The sequence below is a fragment of the Argopecten irradians genome, chromosome 3 (genome assembly GCF_041381155.1).
Source record: "Argopecten irradians isolate NY chromosome 3, Ai_NY, whole genome shotgun sequence".
Lineage (NCBI taxonomy): Eukaryota > Metazoa > Mollusca > Bivalvia > Pectinida > Pectinidae > Argopecten > Argopecten irradians.
The window spans coordinates 1,820,234-1,837,257 of NC_091136.1; positions in this window are offsets into that span (position 1 = coordinate 1,820,234).

A 17,024-nucleotide genomic window follows, 5' to 3' on the forward strand; every position below is an offset into this window, starting at 1 on the left:
AGTATGCATGACCAAGGCTATATAATAAAACGTAAGATTATATGGGTCTATCAAGGTGAGAGAAAGAAAATCCTTCAAAGCGTAGTCCTACTTCAATTGTTTTGTAAACTATCCCAAAAGTGAATGATTCTGTCTGCTGTCGATGTGGTGGGTTTACCTGTTGGCAGGGCATTGGTCAGTCACATCCATCACAACAGGTCACATGCATGGTCAGCATTATGCTGGAGGCATACTGACCAGGTAACTGTCATGGCTAGTGGTCAGTGACAGTTATCACTGCACTAACTGACTACACCTGACCAACACTGACCATCAGAGGTATCAGCCAAATTTCACGATGTCATTGGTAAACAACAGACAGTGGAAAGGTCACAATTCAGTCATTGTTAATCCACGAATAAATATTGGATTAAACAGATAGAAAGATAACGCCTCCTGGCACTTCGAAGTAAGGTTGGCTATGATCGACATTCATTTTTCGAACACTAAATCTTTCCGTTAGATTATCTTCAAATCACTATTGTAATTTTTCCACATTGAAAAAGATGGTGTATAGCTATGGGTATTTTAGTACCTTAAACGTCTTTTATCAATTGCATTATTACAGAACATCCTTGATGATACCGTGAATCGCCAGTTCATTGCACGCATCTATTACCTAAACGTGTAGAAATTAATAATATGGTCTTATTTGGAGGCGCTTTTACAACAATTAAATAGTTTATTTTATTTAAAGGCCCACTACCTTTCCGGAGCAAAATTTAAAGGTTTCTTAAAAACATTAATAACAAAAGAAAATATAAATCGATGGCTTAAGATGAGGTTACAACACGAAACATATGCAAGATTTCCTGTCTAATGTACGATAAGAGTGGAGATTCATTTCGCTGTTTTGCCGTCTAGCGCATTGATAGTCAACTACCGCACGGCATTTAGGACGACGGCGGGAAACATAAAACGACCCGCGTTATGAAAATTAACATTTTATTTATTCTAATTAAACAGTTCTGAAGGTGATGATAAGTGTGCTAGTAAACGTATAGTTAATAAATCCTGCGACTCTACAAAATTATTGATCTCGTTTTACATTCCTATTTCAAAAATTAAAAGTCGTTTCGGAAAGGTAGTGGCCCTTTAAGATATTCAGTCATATGTAATTATATATATTTTAAAATATTATTTTAAGCCAAGAATATTACATGTATTTCCTTATACAAGCGAGTGCAATACTTCAAGCAATACTAAAAGAATCTTTTCATTATATGTTTTTGTATCATATAATCAGCATATCTTCGACATACAGTGTTAAAGTGATAAAAAGTAATTAAATTTGTGTTACATTCATATGTGATTTTATGAACTAGAAGTTTTGTTTCTCGCTTAAAAATGCACAAATGAAAACTCTTTTGACTCGTTTCATGAAATGTCAAATGAAATGAACAACAATTTAAGACCCTTTATGTATTTCCGTTCGAAAAAAAACGTCATTAAATAATAACCATTTATCATTTATTATTACTGAGACATGTACAATGTATTTAATATGGATAACAGTATAAATAATGGAAAGGTCACTAAAATGTAGGTATCTGATTGGTTAAGAGCTTAGTCCGAATTACTATTATTTATCTTAAAAATGTTGTGTTTTGTTTTTACTTTAAAAAGGAGAAAAAAGTATTTATATAACCTGAAATTATGTCTTTCCCACAACAATTTCAGTAAGAATAAAATTGCTATTCGACAAATACTCTCACTTTGAAGTTGCGCATTTATATTTACTGACCAAATAGATATTCGACAAGAATAGCCCTAATCTCTGCTGGTATATTTAATTCCTCAAAAGGTTTATCGTTAATAAGCGGGTTTTCCCTTTATTTCTATTCAATAAGAGTAAAAGTTTGACATTTTGTTGACGTATTAAATAAAAATAATTTTAATTTTGGTTTGCGATAAAATCATTTCAATAAAATATAATTCACTTTACGCTAGCGTATTAGCAAGTAAAACTTAAGGAAAAAATATCGTTTTTCTTTTGGTTAAAGTATTTAATGCAAGTTTTATTTATGGTTACCTATGAAATCTACGTTGACATATTTGACAAAATTGTATATATTCTAAGAATAAGAATTCTGTGTATGGTTTGCCCTAAAATTTTCAATCGAGTAGTATTTTTTCGAAGTGTATTTCAAAACAATACAATACAACTAAAATTACAAACGTCAGGAAAGTTTTAAACAACAAAACAAAAAATAAAAATATTTCATATCAGAAATCGCGAATTTACTGCTTTGGAAACTATGACAGCAAATGTTTTTGTTTTCATATGACTATGACAGAGACTCCTAAATGTTATTTCTATGACACATACCAACAATCTTCTGAAAGATTTTAAATATGACATGTTTATGTTTTCTGTTACTTACAAGTCGGTGGTTGTATAAAGCAGATAGATGTCAAGTTGATATCCATAAATCCATCTTTTTTATATTTTTCTGGATAACCCGACTTTCACTTGATAATAGCGTTAGTATTTGACCCAAACTATTTACAAAAAGGATAAAAAATAAACAGATGACCAGCATTGCCTCGTATGACAATAAAAAGACGGCATTCTATATAAGAACATGCTTTGTTTGCATAACCCATGTCAATATCTGCCTGTGTACGCCAGGTGACCTTGTGTAATGGGAGCGAGGCATCGTCTGGTTCGCTCCGACCAACCAAACAAGACTTTGCTCTTGACGAAAAATTTCTTTAATAATTGTTAAAAACGGCCGACGAACTTAGGTAAAATTATTCAAGTTGAAAACACTAATGAAATCTTTTCAATAATATCGCTGATACTTGGCAGTAAATACATTTAGTGCTGTTCTATTTTCCCGTTCAATGGATAACCTAGGTCATCGACTGGTCACGGCTCCATGTTATTGCCATACAGTTCTGTACTGTATATATATAGCTGTGTGACCGCTAAGTGAACCCAACGGTTTACCTCGGATGAACTTAGCCTGGCGTGACCCAGCCATTACGCTCAACGGAAGGTCGATCCACGCTGACAATTGCTCGGCAGGCTATACAGGCAAATGCCAATACACAGGCTAAGCCTTGACCAAGACTTTAATATATGACCATACAACAAAATGTACATGTGAGCTGATCGGGCGTTCATGAGTGCATGTCTCCGGTGTACAAGAACGTAAATGATAAGAACAGGAGCCCGTATTATCTATACTGATTAAGCAGGTGAAGAGATATTGGACTCCTCCCTTAAAAAACGGTTGATGTTCTATGTCGCTAAAACATTCATCTTAAATAGATATATTAGTTTAATTTCAATGAAAATCTATTCTATAACATACATAATTTTGTATATTCCTCATATAGAAACATTTAATTTCTTAAACCTTACGACTGCCGATGATATATTGATCACAACTTTCGATTATATTAACGTTTTATCGCCCCATTTAATGCTAGCGTTCAGATAGTGTGATTCCTACCGTAATCACGCGATTTATCGCAGAATCCGCTTGTTACCCAGTCGCATCAGCCCTAGCTGTAATATCTAAATGCTTTATCAGAAAATATTATGACATTATAACTTTGACGTTAGTTAAAATGATATGACGTCAATATTTCATGTCGTCGAAAAAAAGTGGTAACCTTCGATGGAATTTTGCCAACACGTTGTAACTTTTCAATAGGTATATTGTAGTAGTTATTTGAAAAAAGTCATTTCTAAAATTTGTTTTCATTTCAAATGAAATTGTATGTGCTTGTCAAAATTTGTAAAATGAGAATTTCCTAGTCTGTTTTATAAAATCACATATGAAATGAACACTCATGTACAATCTATTGTGATCGCGTAGTAGTAATGTAATTTATCGAGTAACGTTTTGCACCATATACTTTAGCTGTTGATATATGTCATCTTAATTACAGCATACTATATCATCCAATTGGATGATGTATTGTATTATTTTAATTCATTTTCATTTTATCATTTATCATACTATATATTTATTGCGTAATTTAGCGAATTGAATTGAAAAAATATATATGTTAATGTGTATTTTATCGTTTAATACTTGTATTATGTAATTCATGGTATATTTTAACATACTTTTCCTATTTTTATTCACTGTACTATGTCCCATGAAATTAATCATTGATATATTTAGTATTATTACATCTTATCATAGTTTTGAAAATTTAACCTCATTGCGCATAGTTGTATTTTTATGGGAAACATATTTTACCTTATATCTTATACATATTAAAAATAAACGAATCATCATCTGGGGTTTACTATTTATTATTATTATTTATACCTATATATTTTCTCGAATGATTAAAACCTGTTACGATTACGAGTACATGTATCTCGAGTTTTACTTATGTATACAATGTATTTATATAGAATATTGCATGAATGGTAAACAATCTCATTGCATGATGGATTCTAACTTTGCAGAAATAATTGCGAAGGATTTATACTCGAAAATGACCTTCTCGCCAAGATAAACACCTCATAGAAAATGCGTGTATTACAGTATATAAATTATGTAATCAGTTTTGGTAAATATCCATTTTAGTGCAAGACTTTTAACCTTACTACATTTCTTTAAGACAAGCTGTCTACACCATATTATCGTTAAGGTTGACCTGACATGGACTTTGTATGGCAAACCATAAATATGTACATATTTATAACTTCTTAATACAAGTCTAGAAATTAGTATTGATGGTTATGTATACTCAACACAAGTGTCTATGTTTAGCCAATATTAACCTTAAGAAATCAATGCTTAAGAATATTGAACATTAGTTTTGATGGTTAGTAAATATCTTCAGAAGCGTTAGTTTCATTTTAACAAATATTCACATTTAGTATCAATGTTGAATAGATATTTAACATAATCGTTTTTTTTATAAATATTCACCATGTTTTGTTGATGTTTAATAACATAAATTTAAACCTGGATATTATATTACTATTCCATGAGTAAGTATTGGTTTTAATAAATGTTCGAGTGAAACATCGATATCTTATGAAGATTATAAATCTTCTCATTGAGTTTTGATAACCAGCTGTAAACAGGTGTTCGTATCGTACAAGAACAAATTGCCCTGTATGCGTGATGTGATGAATTCGGGTAGTAGTATACAAATATTTGTTTCTATTTGAGACAAGAAAAATTAAATGTAGATCTATTGCTTATAACTTTACAAAAACGTAGATAAAGACACAACTCCTACGTATGATACTGAAAATGAAATGTGCAAAAACCACTCCTTGTACAACGCTCTCAACAAGACTATACCCGATTAAGTCGTCCAGTTTGCATTATTTTCAATGTATACAGATGTATTAAATTTCATACGCTAATCATGCTGTTTTTTGTATTTCGTAAATTATAAAATATTTGCCTGATCTATTCTACGGCATTGATGACTTTGGTTTGTCGTACGCTATATGTATCGCCCACATCATTGGACCAAAGCCAGAGTACCAAGGGGCAATATACCGACCAACCACCAGTACAGAGCAATCGTATCTTACCCAAACTATGGTGGAGAAAATAGAGGTAGATGTCATGCATCATTGCCAATTACATACTAATAACGTGGCATAAATTAAAACGACCTTGACCATTTTCATTAGTTGCAAACCTAACGTTTAACGCACTATCTACAGAACCAATTTGACGAGAAAATATCAAACACTGAACCTGAGAGTGAGCGAATCATATCCATCAGTTACTTAACTCTGACATTTGGTGACGTCAATAAGGATCTAGGCTGAACTTTTCACAGAATGTCTCTAATCTCAAACGTCTAGTGTACGGAGCTGTCGAACACAAAATCGCGATGTGCATCACCACACATACATGTGCATTAGAATTAATTCTGTAATCTTATAATCCATTTAATTAGCATTCGGTATCACAAGTTTAAAAGGGATTATTTTCCTTTGTTGGATTTAAAGAATGTGTGCATACCCAATAACGTACATGTATACTGCTTTGGTGTCACTTTGCCAAAAACAGAATGAACATAATACAGGTTAAACACTGTTCCAATATGTAAGCAGTTATACATATGATTACATAAGCGGTGTGTGGTATCAGATGTCACAAAACTATTTCTTCATTTGTTATCTCAATAATATTACTGTATACATTAACATAAATAGACATTGTTGCTTATAGATAGTTTCACTTTTACAAAACAGCTACGCTTTAGATTGACAGAAAAGGCAGAACGAGTGTTCATGGAAAATACCTAGTTAATCTCATTAAATACGATGGATACAGATTCTTTTCACAAAGATTACCTTCATCTGTAGAAATGGCTTAAATTTTTTGAGCCCGCCAAAAAATTAAAGGAAGGGACTATTTTTATAAAAAATATAAAGGATTGGTGGTTAAAAGAATGGTGATAGAGAAACAGCATTAATCTAAATTCCATGTTTCTGTAATAATGAAATAAATCAGTCAGGTAGATGCTTACAGATAGAGTCAAAATATTGCGCTTACCAACAACTCTTTGGTTGGTGTCAGACAAATGAAAAAACGGGGATGGTTTGACTAGTTAGGCGTCAGAAACATTCGCTTTAGGTTGAGTCGCGTATTTCTTAATGTAACTGAACATATAATTTAGATATGTTTTTCCGGTTGACTTCAACTTACACATTTTTTTCTTATACAGACTTCAACTTGCAAAATTTTTCTTATACAATGTGTTTCATACTTTTAATTATCAAGTAACAATATAAGTGATTGCTGTGCCTATATGACAATGGTTTGCTCTATATCTAATCTTAGATTTTCTTATTTCGGCATCAAAGCTCACATGATATGGCAGAAAGTAACCAATAAATACTCTCCGTCATATATTGAGAAAAATAAAAATTGTCAATGTCAATACAATAAAACGACAGCATTCGAGAATACGTGATCATAGGTCATAGACATAATAACATTTTTTTTGCGATTTTCAACTTTTCGCTGTTGTAAAATTTAGAAAATATCTAAAGAAGATATTTATTTATCATTAAATACTTATGTATTTTATACATCAGTTGGAATCACCATCCTCTAATTTCGGCGAGAAGGCATATCTCTCTAGAATATGAAATAATAAAAAAATAAATTACATGCTTTGAAATACAACTAAAATGACTTTATAAAAAGAAAATTGCTATAAAATTATATTGTTTTACCTTCAATAATGAAGATATTATTAATATAATTAATAACCAAATTAATGTTTACTATCAAAAACGTTCATGATGATCTGTAAGCATTGCGTTAAAATATGTAAAATTATCTCGATTATAATGATCTTATTATAGATTTATTGTAACAATGAAATTCACTTTTCAATTTTATTGTACGTGACACGAGACACGTAAATAATCAGCATGCGCTATTTTGTCTTTTTATATAAAACTGGCTAGGAATCGGTTAATAAGCATACCACAGTCTTGTTTAAAACGACTTTTACTTTTAAATATCACTAATACAACAAAGAATTCTTAATAAAACTTTAATAATTCAGGTCTTGTGAAAAACTTTTTCATGAAATCACCGAACTAAAAATCTGTAAAACGTTATTCTTGAGATGAAAGCCAGAAGTGATAATGTATTGCAAATGAATGCTAAACTATTATATATAAATACAACAAAAGTGAACTTAAAAAAAAAAACATATTTTCTAAAATTGCGCATTTGGAAATAGAAAGCCATGTTGTTGACTTATCTCTCCCCTTTAAAACATTTTTTTTCAAAAGCAAGTAGATAAAGATTCGAAAATTCATCTATTGGCAATCCAAAGTTAAAACACAGCAATGAAAATATCAAAACTAAATCTTCCAAATGAAGGAAAATGTTTTCGAAAAATGACAAAATTCCGACATTGCCTTGGAGGACTTTATCCTCAAACATGTGATAGAAATAGATAAGTATCATCATCATGGAACTGCTTTTTGTGTGATTTTGCATTGACAAAGAAGCATGGATTATCAATAAGGACATACAATTATATACAACAGTTAACTCGTAAACAACTATACAATTTCTAAAAGGAAAACAAGATGGTGTCATGACTGAAACTGATATCGTAGATTCTATCATTAACAAAGGCCAGTTTATAATAGTTGTTTGATATGATAACTAAATCTTCATTTTCTTTAAAGCTAGATTTTTCCAACTATAATCCAAATCTAATCTGAATTTTGAGATATGGTAGTACCAGATTTGTTTTTTGTTTATTTGTTATTTTTCTCTCGTTTTTTGTTTGTTTTTACATCCCATCCTGCCCTGTTTTTCTCTTTTTTAGTGTTGTTTTAACATCCCTTCTTTTAACATCAGAAGCGAAGAGTAAATTGTAATAAACAAACCATACACACATATTTCCGTCTATGTTCCACGCTGCCGGATGTCACAGCTACGTGTTTTAATTTACTTGTTTGATTGTCAAAGTGTGGTTATTCAACTCATACAGCGAACACACAGCACTGTCACTTTGGGAGATATTACAAACTTTAAACGATTAGAAGATTTTACAAGATAAAAACTGACAATTTTAATTGATATACTGCTACACAGATGATAGACCAATACTGATAAAGGACATGTTAACCACCCAAAAGGCTGAAAGCTTTGTTTTAACGGCGCTTACCTTTTCAGTTAATCCTTTCCAAGAGCACAATTCACATATTCACAAACTCCAGAAACATGGCTGATGTCCTGTTTAAAATTATTGTTATCATCACACATTTAAAATGTTTTGCATGCACGGAAAAAGTAAAAACATCATCCTGGAACTTGAGCACGAGAATCACAGTTGTATACAGTACACACTATAAAAGCCTTACTGGCCACCCTTTCTAAGGTCAATGACAGGGTCACCCATAGGTCAACGGAGCAAAGCATTAGCGCTCTCGCACAACCTATTCTCTGCAAGCTTAGTATACATTTAAAAGTATATTTCGCCAACGTCTGTTTCTTGTATGTTCGCGGAGTTTATTTGGTGCTGTTCTGTTCAGACAAGTGGCTGTCCAATATGAGTTTGTGGTCAGTATATTTGTGGTCCGTCGCCGATGATATCCCTCGCTGTGGGCCAGCAGAGTCGTGTCCTGAATGTGTCCGAGTCAGCGTCAAACCAGGACGGCAACAGGTTGACCCAAAATGACCCCAGTCCTGATCGCTTTTCAACACGAGACAGTGGCCATATAGCACCGGCCATCAACTGCTCATCACTAACTATCAATATCATTAATTCATATCGTATCACATATATTAATTTCTAGTAATACATATTAAGCGGTGATTGGTTAAGCATACACAGAAACAGGTGACGGTCAGTTAGGTGGCCGTAGGGCGTATTTAATACACAACTGACCCTTGTGTTACCTGAAAGTATGGTGTACAGTAGTGATGCAATTCATGGCCGAAATCTCTTCTGACCAATGTCCGGTTATCTACAGACCTAGGGGTATCTACTGGACATGAACGGTCAGCGACGCTGACCACCTACATAGCTGCTAAGCTGACCGCTGACCGAGAACTTACGAAAGCTTTATTTATACACTTGTGTATATGTGAAATACCATTGAACGAACCAACTAGGCTAAATGCATTCTTTATCCGAATAAATTCTTTACTAGCTCTTCCCCTAAAAACACAATTTCAAAACTTTCAGAGGAAACTTCCATTGATAAAGATCCTAAACTACATTCATTTCATAAGGCATTGTATAAGACTTTTTATTAAAGTTAAATGAAACTGCTATTAAGTAATATTATGAAACATGTCATATACTTTTTTTTATTTTATTTATTCCGTAATTTACATTAATAAATATTATAAACCAAGCTAGTGTCGCCTATAATAGCTTTTTCCGGAACACACACACACACACACACACACACACACACACACACACACACACACACACCCTCACACAAAATAATAGATAATAAAATTAAAAAAAATATAAAGAAAAATAAATCAACAAAACAGCTTTTAGGTATACGTACTAACTTCGACAATTGCAATTTATGAACTTAAATCATTCTAAAAAAGTGAAGAGGCATAAAAACGCAGGTTAAGTTAAATTATAGTTATTTCAAATCTCAACAAAGGGAAAATAAGCATTCATTACCAACAAAATAAGAAACATGTTTGACGTGCTATATATCCGCGGTTAAGAGTTTGAAAATAATTTTGAACTCGATAATTAATGTTCGTAGGAAGGAAAGTAGATATTTTCATCACTAGAAGAAAACAGACGTGAAAAAGGCGATAACTACAATTAAAAAATGTTAAATGAAGGTTCACTTATCGCATCTACATGGTGGTGGAGGCGAGAGAGAACGAGAGGAGACGAGGACCTTTCTGGTATTGTTATCAAATGCATTGTTGTTCTCTAGTCCACTCTTTGAGTGTGCCTTGGAGATGCATGTTCATGATTAAGAATTATTATCTTAGAAATACAATATATGGTCATTTAAAGCGTGTTGAACTATGGATAAACGTTATACAATACGACTTTTCTCGTCTTTAGTGGGTTAGAACTTGACCAACGACATTTTTGACTTCCAGGGGAAATCCAAATCAACATAAAGAAAGCTCGATTAAAAGCTCATTATCATTTCAGTATATGTTATTTGTTTGTAGACACTGAATTTCATAAAATAGTCATAAATGCATAAGTGAATACTTATGTCCAAATAATCAAATATTTACTACTTTTTAACCTAACATGAACCTTAGTTTTCCAGTCTTACCCTATTTCAGTTAACTACATTTGCATTGGTTGCTTTCTCCTTTGCATTCATGACTATATTGGTATACATTATTTTTCATCCGGATAGGAAGTTTTGTTTTGTTCACAGTGTAATTCAATCTTCCTTCTAACGAGTATTTTCATTGCCTTAAAATTATGATATTACCTCATTACGTATGCATGACGTCGCCGTTTGTAACGACGTCCCTGATTGGTTGAAACAATACTCATGGAGAAAGGTGTCCCCAAGAAATTAAAAATTCCACGGAATTAATTTAAATAGATGTTTTTCATGTAATGAAGCTATAGCACAAAAGTAAGTATGTACTCTCAGCATTAACCGCGAAGCTTTTTAGATTTTTGTTTTATATCTCCATAACATAAAAAATCTATTGAAGTTAATCCCCAAATAACTTTTTTTTATTATACCTATTTTTAACAATTCACTGAATCTACCGATTTGATTGATACATCAAAATAAAATCGCATGATTGTTGTGAACAAAACGTCTTGCCTCCCTCTGATAATGTCATATAACTATTCGGAAATGTGCGCGTAATGCCGCCAGATTTTTCGTTCTTTTATATGAAAAAGCCCGAGACAAAGTTATGACGATTGGCAGATGGGTAAGATTCAAAATTGCGAAAAAAACTACAAAGGTATATAGATGTGAAATGTTTATTCACTTCCCATAGAAAATAAATTCTATTCAGATGACTTTTAAAAGCTTACCACGTTTAAAACAAGACAAAAAGATTTGTTTTGTCTTAAAGAGCACAGAAAGCAGAAGATACCTTAATTTATTTCGATGTTTTGGTAATTATTCGACCCACTCGGAAAATACAATTTTCATGGACGAACAAATCGTCTTATCACCTACAAACATGCAATAAATGTGTATTGTAGGCGATTTAAAATAAATAAAAAAATGATATAACTATTTATAATACTTAACTCAAGAAACCAGAAAGAATAAACACTCTTTTTAAAGGGCAGATTTTATCACAATGATTAACCTGGTCAAAATCATTATCTTGAAGACGTGAATATAGTATAACCTCGACTGTCCGAAAATCGACAAAAAGGTTGAAAAAACAAACTAACGAGAAAACCAAATTCGGAACGAATACGGCTATTTTGCTGTGTTAATTATTCCGTCCGTAGTCTTAGCAGATGGCATGGTCATTGTCTCCACGTAGCCGGAACTCGTCGAAACCAAAATCTCAATTAATTTTTTATCGTATTTTCTAAAGATGTTTCTCGCGATGTTGCGTGGATGGGCGTTTCTAAGCCAGTAACGGTCGAGTTTTACAGTATATTATCATTCCCGAAAGCCGTTGTCAAATGATGGCGATTGAAATGAGTCACTGGCGATGAAGAGCTGTTTTGCTAACTAACGCGTTTTACATGTGTATGACTAATACTGACCACAAGTCGCCATGAACCTCGTGAATACATGTCTTTATGACATCAGCAAGGAAAAAAATATGATATTACTGTCAAGCTTAACATGCATACAGCGACCACACCAGGACTGCCGTTCAGTTCGATGAAGTACTGTGCATAGATTCTATCAAATTTTCTTTTGTTTTTAAGTTTTTAAAATCTTTCAGGGCAAATTTGACGATCGCTCCAAAATAACTATAGTTGTGTGTGAATGATGCGATCTCCTTTACAAACAAGATCAATAAAAATAGGTTCACACATATAGATATATATATACATGTGATGGCGGTCGACCGCCGGTCTCGGAGCTTTTGCCATAGCTTGAACCCGTACTTGCCCTGAAGGCCCAGAACCGCGGCGTCTTTGTTGAGCCCGTCTTTATCGGTCGGGTCTTCGTTCGGATTGTTCCCGACGACTTTAATGTCATCTGCGTATAGAGCTATAGAAATAGAATTAATATAAAGTGAAATATTTCAAAATATTTTGAACGACATCAGCTCCTCAATGACCTTATGGTTTCATACGTAGGATTCAGAGTTGAACAGTGATACTCCTGAACCAGTATAATAAATCTATGAATATCTACTTTTGTAAAAAGGAAATGCTGTTTTGAAATTGTTAATATAAAAATATTCATCTTTTTTTTTACTTAATCTTCTTCTATTTTTAATTACTGATACGTTTTTTGTTATCGGTAAAAATAAATACCGTACAAAAACATAATGCTTCAAATATTGAAAAATGATCTTGCTTTGACGAGAACTTGCCATCAACTAGGTTAGGTTTTTAAAAGTATTATGCTTAATTTTGTATAATGAATATAGCTTTAACTGGACCATACTACATTAGAAAGTGTTTGCTAGAAAATTGAGGATATGCTAATGATATTTCAGATGTTGATTATTGATCATACCATCAGATAAGTAAGTATCTTTTAAATATAAACAATTACTAACTGTTTAGATAAGCATTATTCATACAAGCATTGTTTGTAGAAGTAAACTAGAGATATTTTAACAGAAGTAAAACCAGCTCTATGCAGATAATAGAATGCTTTTCTCTCTTGGAAATGCAACTTCTAGACAAACGTTTTCAAATTAATGTCTTCTCTAATTTCTCGGAGAATATAAGTTTTCAAAATATAAGATGCGAAATCAAAATTCAGAAACTTGAATTATATTTTTCCTTTTTTTCCAATGCAGAATAATGTTGATGTTACATCGTCTGGTAATCTGAAATGCTGAATACAAGATCTGAAGCGGATTGGCCAAAGTGAACATTGGTTGCCATAGCTGTTAACAGGTAAGAAAATTATTGAGAATTCCATATTCAAAACTGAACAAACACTGCATTTGACATTGATAAGATAAATAATAAATATATGTGCGTTTTTGATAAATCATTTTGTTTAATTTCAATAAAGTTTATCTGTATCGGTTTTGTCACCTGATTTCTTCTCGCAAACAGATCATTTATGAAATGATAATATGAAAACTAATATATTATGGTAGAATCTAGAAGGTATCAAAACAGTATTCCAATTTTGTTAACAATTTTCCTGCACATAAACCCGTAAACAGGTGGATTCAAAATGAGATTGAAAATGTAAATAACGAAAACGCATAATGCTAATAAATTTTTGTTTTATCTTGAGCAACGAATATAATGGATTCCTTGCGACAATGGCACTATGTTAACAAAATAATACTGTCGTTACAATTGTTAATATGCGTTCCATCGAAAGTAGTCAAAGCTATTTATGTTGTTTTGCGTCAGGTAGGTAATTTCATATATATATACATACATGTATTATTTCTATTTATGCAATAGTTGCCAGGAAATGATATGCGTATTAGCATCTCACCCGGATTTACATGAGCTGACCAGCGATGACACATAATATGGCGCCATGATGTTTGGTATATATAAGTATACATAAGTACAAGGAACCCAGGTTCGTGAACATTGAACGGTCATCGTACCTCGGGCATGTAACGGTCAATTCGTGTTTCTGACCCTCTCACGTTTATATACATTCCTCTGGCAGCGCGTGGTCAGTGATGACCATGGTCAGAACGAAATCGATAAACAGAAGGTCGTTGATACCTAGTCCAGGCACATGGACATCCCACACAAACATTAAAATCATTAAAAGCGTGATAGCACACAAATATCAAACAACGATTACAGCAAATTAAGAAGTTAGGTTTATATACACCGCATTATGCCTGTTGCACAACCACTTCATGTTATTACGTTGTTGTGTAGTTCTTTTCGTGCACAGTTCTCTACATGATCATAATTATTCAACATTGGCTTTAGAAATCCCCTATATACTTTATTATCATGACAACAATACAATTCATTTAGCATAATGCCTTCTTTCGACCAAGCTCAGATGAAATTGGAAAACAACACGACCCGATTTTATTGGCAATGCAATTTGGTTCCCTCTCGACAGTTCTAAATATAGCTCAAATCCCTTAAAACCGTAAAATGGACACTTCTATTGTGTCGGCCTATGCGTGCATTTAGATAATTGAGGGTTTATTCTAGCGTATCGTATACACAGTGTAAAATCTTCTTTGAAACGACAGTTAGAAATATGTGGTTTCCCTTGTATTAGCAGCATGTTCGGTATGCACAGGAAAGCAGTGCTGTGGATGTAAATGCACTTTACAGTGGCTAGTGGCGATTGGCTCGTTCAGCGAAGACCAGTTGACCCCGATACCTCGGCCATCTAAGGTCATCGACATGTTACCTCGTGCGACCCCTAGTCGGTTGCGGTCCAACAGACATTACTGGAATAAAACATGTTCGTCTTGACCAATCAGCAGGTCCAAATCTTCACGGGTTGTCGAACATCGGGGAAACTTGGCATCCAGGTGTTTAGGGCATATTCGCTATACGTAAACAACCGATTTGGTTTAGAGTTGGCCATGTAAACGTGATTCAATGAGCGCGGCCTCAGTGCTATCAAACCCAAGGTCGTATATCAGATAAGTGTAACAAAGTGTTGAATGATGTTACACGTGCATATTACGTTATATAATACCGTTGTACACCACTCTCACACAAAATATCACGACGCCGAACCCCTCTCTGACTTACTCAAAAATCAATCTAATTAAAATGAATACTATTAATTACATTGTTTCCAGCGTTAACACCAGCTGTTGACCAGAGCAGCAATTTGATATTAGTTCCAGACGGTTCCTGTGTTTGTTATCAGGTTGACCGCTGATGACAACCTAGTCCGCTAAATCTGCCTATGTATGTATGTATGTATGTATGTATGTATGTAACAACGTAAATTCCTCCGTTTATTTTTCGGAGCACCCGCCTATATGACGGTACAACGAAGTCAGATACACTCCACAAGGGATTACTGGGTTTAGTGTCTATGGCATCCAACAACCAACTCTACCAACACAAACTAACTGCAATTGATATACAAACATGCACATGCAACCATACACAGAGAACAATTAATTTAACTATTACCATATACACCCTACAATAAAACCTTATACAATATGATCATAGATATTATCATATCTAATAATTCACATGTTTCATTGTTTTTCTTTGCTGCTGTTAACGTTTCTCAAGTATGTATTAATAATACCTTGCATGATTATCATTTTCTTTTTCAGACATTATTAATACCTTTCAACGTTTTCCCATTATATAACTTATAAAAATAATAAAAAAAACCTGGGATATCTTACATTACAGTTGATAGTTTTACTTGATAATAGTTCAAACAGTATGACAAGATGTATTCAGCATGCAGATAATAAATGTAGAACTCTAAAGTTACATATGTACAAGTTCTCGAGTCAACTCCTTCTTAAACATTGGACATGAATATCGTAAAAAGACCCATCCACACTGCCTAGTAAACGTTTTATAGCTTAGTCAAGGTGTATGTTTATAAATTCTTTAATTCTATAAACCTTCTAATGATAATTTGATAAATTCATTGTAACGATATGCTCCACACAGAATACGCTTACTATAAAACCTTTTCTTTCGTGCAGCAATACATTATCTATAAGCAGTCAAAATTCGTAAATTAGAGCATATATCTGTAACTGTATACAATACCAAGTTCATAAAGTAGTCGACACGTCCTTACTGCTAATGTCCTCAGACAAAGTCACGGGATATTTCACAGATTCAGATCTGTTCATTAAAATGGCATATATTGATACAGAGCATATATACATATTTTTTACATTAGAACTTACTGAAAAATTCATCACTGTCCAGTCTTACTCTTATACATAGTTTGACTTATGACGTACTATATTTTAAATACATATAGATTATCTTACAAATAAAAACTAGATGTTGTTTTCACTGACACATTATTAAATCTACATCATATCTTTGTGACAACATGAAATATGCCTTCGCATATTAAAACTCAAAAATCAGCAATACATATTTTACAGAACGTTGTGTATGACCCTTATATGTGCCTACCTTTGAGATTTCTAAGGACATAAACTGAATATTCAAAATCATTTGAATATTCATTATCATATGGATATTAGCTATCATGTGAATATTCACTATCATGAGAATATTCACTATCTTGTGAATATTCGCTATTATGTGAATATTTTCTATCATGTTAAATATTCGCTATCATGTGAATATTCACTATCTTGTGAATATTCGCTTTTATGTGAATATTCGCTATAATGTGAATATTTAATATCATGCGAATATGTACTATTATATAAATATTCACTATCATATGAACATTCAATAAC